Source organism: Aethina tumida, chromosome 3 (genome assembly GCF_024364675.1).
Source record: "Aethina tumida isolate Nest 87 chromosome 3, icAetTumi1.1, whole genome shotgun sequence".
In the NCBI taxonomy this organism is placed as follows: domain Eukaryota; kingdom Metazoa; phylum Arthropoda; class Insecta; order Coleoptera; family Nitidulidae; genus Aethina; species Aethina tumida.
In genome coordinates this window covers 19,535,647-19,542,836 of record NC_065437.1, presented here as the reverse complement: position 1 = coordinate 19,542,836, position 7,190 = coordinate 19,535,647, and the positions used below count along the sequence as shown (strand labels likewise).

The 7,190-nt window shown below is 28.3% G+C and overlaps 1 long non-coding RNA gene across 1 annotated transcript; it reads left to right on the top strand.

Moving 5' to 3' along the window:
• Positions 1-5,510: 5,510 nt before the first annotated feature.
• On the top strand, positions 5,511-6,523 carry LOC126264791 (uncharacterized). Its single transcript, XR_007547424.1, has 2 exons — positions 5,511-5,616; positions 6,341-6,523. It is a non-coding gene; the product is annotated as an uncharacterized LOC126264791 (long non-coding RNA).
• The last annotated feature ends 667 nt before the right edge of the window (positions 6,524-7,190 follow it).

The following is a 7,190-nucleotide window of genomic DNA, read 5'->3' as shown; positions in this document are numbered from 1 at the left end:
TGTTTCTCCATGTGTCTATTATTTATCAGATCATTATGATCACAAAAATTGGTTGATTACATTAGTGATAATTGTTTTGAAATGTTAAATTATCACAATATTTTTAAGTTACATAATAAATGTAAATTACTTTTTCTCTTACCAAATATAAATACCAAAATATGAATAGAATGTAAGGTATGTGTCTAAACAATGTATACAAGCACAAAAAATATACATGATTATTATTTTTTAAAGAAAATATTGAAAGTAGCCCGAAATAATCTAGTTTTAGTTTTTTTTACGATTATGTTGAAAATTTATTATTATTATTGTATTACTCTGGCGCATTCACCATTTTTCAATGTTACACTTAATAGTCATTATTGTTTATTTTTACATTTGTTATTTAACTATATATTATTAATTAAATATGTACTTTAAACTACATATATGTATATATTGTATCCTTTTATTATAATTATAAAAACATTTCATGAAATTATTCCAGAGTATAACATTTAATTATATTTAACAATATCAAGGAACACCGCCATATTTATTTAAAATACATAATACATTCTTAGTTCAAAGTCTGCGGGAAAATGTTTAATCGATGTGTAGAATGTGAAAATTCAATTTTGACTTGATTCTCCTTATGTTAAACATCCAACAGGAACAAAACTGCACAGAAATTTATATCCACTTGTCATAGACATAAATTTGCATCCATATGTTGAAGAAACAATCCCAATCACAAACTCAAAATTGTGACGAATTGGTTAAACGACCAGAACATTGATCTCCAGACATCTTACCTGTAGAAAACAACAAGTCATCACAGCAATTCAAAACACTTGAGGACTATACGAAAATACTTGAGGAATATACGATCGTTATAATAATAATATCCTATACCATACTTGTCTATATTTGGCAAATGGTCAAATCTTTGTTACAGGCCAAAGTAAATCAAAAAGTTGTAGTTTTTATATTACTGAATAAAACATTATTTTAACAGTTCATATTAAATATATGAACTATGACTAAAATCTTTAATATTTTAATAAGTTGCTATAATAATGATTACTGAACTATGACTAAAATCTTTAATATTTTAATAAGTTGCTATAATAATGATTACTGATAAAAATATTGATAAGGAAAATTAGTTTAAATACAAATTCACTAAACTATTTAAAAAGGTATTATATAATATAATAAATTACTAGAAATATTGTCAGTGATAGTGACAAGTAATATAAGTTTATTTTGTAATTTAAAATTATTATTTATATTATTACGTATTGCCGTTTATATAATTTGTAATATTAAAAAATATATATTGACTATAAAATGTGTATTTTATATTTATATGTGTATGCTTATAATTTAATTGCAAAAAAGTTCAAACAGAACAGAAACTATTCATTAATTTAAAGTATGTGAATATTTAAAATGTATCGTAAAAATGTAATTAGGTAATACCGAATTAATTAATAGATAAATAATTAAATAGATTTTTATGAAATATATACATTTAAAATAATACTGAAACGAATAGTTAATAAATATATGCATGCTTATTTTATTTTTATTAAACGTAACAACTAAAATTACTTTAAACTAGAAGCACAATAAAAATGCACTCCATAAACTAAATTACCTAAATTATTATGAAAAAATTTACTAACAAGGAAAAGGACAGGGTGCATTTTAAAATGAAATTTCCTGAGAAATATGTTATAGTTAAATTTTCAACCCCATTTATTTTGAACAGTAAAAGAGCTTTGTTCATATTTTTGTTTGTGCCTGGGATAATGTTGCCTGTCTGCTAATGAAATTAAAGACAAAATTGCATACAAACTTGGACGGTTTGCTTCCTAGATAAAATTTTGGTGAAATAAAACTTGAAAGTGTTTTAACTTTTTTACACACTTTATTTTTCTACTGTATCGTTTTAATGAAAATAAATAGTGCATATGCAGGACACACATTGCTTACATTGCATTTTGTAATTTAATATTCATATGATATAATTAGATTAATTTAATTTAAGTGGTCCACTTTCGCAACAAATTGAAATTCAAATTTAAACAAATTACTTAAATATATGTAACTTGAACACTTACACTAATTGAATTCCTTTTAGTAATACAAATTAATCAACTTTGAAGCGTAATAAATTTCCTCAACTCCCAGGTTCCTTAAGCGAGATAAATTTACTCCATAAATGCAACTTAACTTCAATTTCAATGCATCCAGTTTCTTAAAAAGCACAACAAACAAATCCAAACGAAGCAGCGCGCAAGCCGATATCTTTCAATATTCCACTTCTTTAGATAACTGCAACGCTCCAATAAGTCTGTAAGAAGCGTCTGAAAGAACGCAATCCTTACACGTGTTTTTGATTTAGAAAGTACGGAATTTCATCTGCAATATCCTCTGGGAAACACTAACCCAATTGAATATTTAATGAGACAATTTTATAAACTACTGAGTATGAAATTTTACTTATACTAACACCTGCAGTTTATTATTCCAACAGGCCCACATGTAATACGTGTCCTTTAACAGTCCGTATAAAATTTGTAGAAAATTATCCCGACGACATTAATCTTAAAGTTTCAATGGCTTTTTTCGGTGCAGTGCACAGGAAAAGTTAAGGGTAATTCCCTTCGTTTTCCCTGAATATGAATCAAAGTCTGTCACTTTTTTCTTGTTTACAGACATTTGAAGTACACTAACGATCACGGTTTCAATTTTCCATTTGTATTCCCCGGCTTCATTTTCTTTCCACCGTCTCAAATAACAGAGACCCTCGTTAAGTTTTTATGTGCTACGAGACGTTTTTTAATGTTTATGCTAAAACGTGGGTAATTAGCCGTTAATGTACAATTTTTATACTCACGATTTTTGTGTATGAAAATCTTTTAATGGTTTTTATTATGTTTCTGTATTATACTATAATTAAAATACACTTAACAACACTAATTTATAAAAAAAACAAATCTAAAAGATGAATGTTTGGTCTCGTTTTTGAAATGGCACCAAATTTTTGTAAATTGGAGTACATGAAAGTACATATTGATCTGTAAATGTGGTAACTTTATGGCATTTTATACTATTTTTTTTTAATTGCAGAGGGGAAATTGAAGAACATTTTGTACCATTATATGACTCAATAACTGTGATATTTTGGTAATGCAGGTAAATGTTTGTAATGAAATATGTTTTTTATTTTATTTTCCATATATTCTAACTTAAAAGCATTTAGAATTACAAAAACAGATGAATCAATATTTTTTTTACTTGATTGTATATTGTGTTCTTTTATGAACAAGACATTCATCAAGTATCTCACAGAAGATAAGGGACCAATTAACTGAAACTAAAACTAGTAAAATTAACAATTTACGTTAATGTAATTTGCTTATAATTATGTTTTAAATATTTATTTTTAATAAATTTTAGCCACACTTTAATAATTTAATAATTTCTTTCATCTTTGAAAGTTTGTCTTTTATCAGACAATGTTGATTTTCGTCGTCAGTAAAAATTCATCCGGAAAATAGGAGAAATCGATTATTTAAATTCCTCGAAGATAGAGACTGAAAAGGTCGGTGCACCGCATGTATATAAAACGTAACAACGGAAACTCACGGCATTTTATTTCTTTCGCTTTGAGATGCTTTTTTCATTTTTTCGAAATGTTCTTAACAGAACCATTATCGAATGCAATAAAACTTATCTCTTTAATACTGACCATTATTTTCTTCTTGAAATTACTTCCGAGTCCAACTGTATTAATAAAATTGTTAAACTAGAGCTTCAAAGTGACGTTTGTTATAACCAATGAATAGATTTAAATTTTGTTGTTTTTGAACCGTATAACTTTAACGTTACTCTTACAAAAAAATGTCAGTTCAAATTGTTTAAAAAATAGTTTGTAATTTATACATTGTGTACAAAAAATGGCATCGATTTGGTATTCGAAATTCTATGCTAATTTTATTGTTGCAGTACAAGCTTCCAGATTCTATAGTTATCCATATTTATTAGGCTAATTATCCGTGAAATATTGTGGTAAATAAATTTATTGAATTTTTATCTAATATTTGGATTTTTAAAATTATTCTAATTATCTTTATTTAATTATTTAATTAATAATAATAATTTAAAAAAAAAACAATTTAATTGATTTCAATTGTTACGAGTATTTCTTAACCCGACAGAGAATAATTAGCTTAAAAAAACTGGGATTCATCTTCAACGTTATCATCATCGTAACCAACGTCATCACTATAATCATTGTCATCATCACTATCGTCGTTGTCATCATCATCATTATTATTATTCTGAAAAACGATAAATATTTCAACATACTCATTTTTATGAAATATTTATATAATTGACATAATTTGTAATATATAGAAATTGTTTTTGCTAAGGTAAAAAGACATTTCAAAATTCTCAAACCTTAATGTATATAATATTTGGTTTTTAACATTAATAAAAAAATTATCTCATATACCCCCTACGTTTCATAGACAATATTTCAAAGTTTATCAGAAATGTGTGTCTGTTAATTGCTCTAAAAATGGGAATTTATAAGAAAATAAAATATAATTTAAACAATATTATCATATTGTAATTGTGTGTAAATATTTATTAATATTATCATCTCATAATTATTATTGTAAATATTGAATGAACATTGAAATAAACCCTTTATATTATTTTAGAGACCAATTTCGCTGAAGTAATAACTTCCTTTCAGCGCGGCGGCCGAGCCTCTAATTCAATAACGACGAAACACACCAGATTCGATTTATTATATTTCTATAAAACTTCCCAAGAACAACAAACTTCGGAATTTGAAAAAAACCCAGACGACGAGCGTCCGAAGTTTTGGTCTTTAAGACGCTGAAAGTGGGAGAGGGTACAGTAAACGCGTGTAGCGAACGGTTCGTTAGATGACCTCTGTGTCGAGACGCCCCGACGCGGACACTGGCAAAATCTCAAATTTTATTACGCGTCGCGGTATTTTCTAGAGCGCCAACCAATCTAGATCGCAAACCGTGTTACCTGAAACAAAGGGACTTTCTGGCGGTCGTGATGAACTCCCGGACGGTAAAAGTGGATTTAAATTTTGCCGGGCCCGTTCGTGCAATTTAATTATCGGAGTGAGTGCCGGCTTGAAGATTAATCATGTTATCTTACGAAATGGCTGTTTCGATAGAAGTATGTGGGAATTACATATTTTTGCACTTGACAAACGTCAACTCACGAAAGAGAATTTATTACCAAAGCGTAGACTTGTCAGCATCAGGTAAAATTGACGCAACACCGGAATAAATTTTAAGATCGACTCCGGTTTGCAATATTATACTAATGCATAAATGATTCCGCCTACATAAGCGTATTTTACATTAAACTTTCAATGTCAACAAATGCAACAAACATTTAAAATGTCAATACACACAATACTATGCATATAAATTAAGCTGCATTGAACACACAATTAGATATGCAGAAACCCTATACCTAACCAGAAATTTAACATGACCAGTTCCACGGTTTATCAGAAAGTTTCTCAATTAATATGTATATGCTAGATATGTAGTACGGATGCCGGTGAGAATTTTAATTAGATTATAAATACCTTTAAGTACAATTATTTGCAAGTGCCCTTTGGAAATCTACAAACCAGTTACCTTAGGAGATACGGTTCAAATTTAGGTCTTTGTGCCTTCCAACTATTTGGCTTATTTAATTGGGACTGGGAATATTACTTCAGATACTGAAAATTAATTATTTTACCCACAAATCTAATCGTATAAATTTACGAGAATTTTTTAAATTAAAGCACCAAGTGTATTTATTTTGTAGCTTGGTTTGTGGTTTTGCCCGTTCTCAATTCGGTCAACCTTATTCAAATATAGACCTCAAAGCCACGCCACTCCTTAGTTTTCTGTTGATCTATCCCAGTGATGTGTATGTTTTGAAATTTAAATTGAGATTTTCACTTTTAACGGTTATATTACTTGCGTTGCCAAAATTAATACTGAATGTTGTTTAAGTATAAATATCTACAATCCACAAAATAGTTTTAACAAGCACGACAGACGACTGTGTAATAATCTATACATATAAATAAAATTGGAGTGTCTGTAATATTGAAATAACCGTTTTTTGCTACATGCATAGGAACATAAATACGGTACATACACCATTTTTTACAATTTTTGTCGCTCTGTCTGTCTGTCTGTTTGTGCCAACTAATGATGGGACTTTTATTGGCAGGTAGCTGATGTAATAAGGAGTAACTTTTATTTTAGAAAAATTTCCTTTATTTTAGAAGAATAATGTAATGTTCAATGTCCAAGTACTGTCCAGTACCACGCGCAGCTCACGCGCATGCCACCACTGGGCCGTCACGTCGGGAGCCTCCCGGACGAAGTCGCTGGTACAGCTGGGTTAATCATAAAATTAATTTAAATTAAAAAGAATTGTTCTTTTAATAAAATGATTATGTCTTTTAGTTCTTTCTTACGTTTTTAGTAAATTTTTAGGAATACAGGAGGAATTATAATTATTTATTTTTACTTTTTTAATGATTTTTCGGGAAATTAGTATTAGTAAAAAAATAAAAATCCATGTTATTACAGTGAAACTATGTAATTTATTCAGTATGACTTAATCGTATGGATTTTATCCTATAGATTTTAATTGTATGGAAATTGATCGTATGGATTTTAATCGTTATGGAAAATGATCGTATGGATTTTAATCGTTATGGAAAATGATCATATGGATTTTGATCGTTATGGAAAATGATCATATGGATTTTGATCGTTATGGAAAATGATCATATGGATTTTGATCGTTATGGAAAATGATCATATGGATTTTGATCGTTATGGAAAATGATGATCGTATGAATTTTGATTTATTTTTTGATTTTTTATATTTACAAATTTTTTGGTTATAGAAGTGTAATAAACAGCTTGTCAAATATAAAATCTATACATGTAAATAAAATTGGAGAGTCTTATGCTACTTTTATTTTAGAAAAATAAAGTAATGTTGCAATGTCCAAGTGCCACGCGCAGTTCACGTGCATGCCACCACTTCTCCCACCAACGATTGATTGATAGTTTGATTTGATTGATAGGTATTCCACCGTTCCGTTCTTCTTATCTCAATAT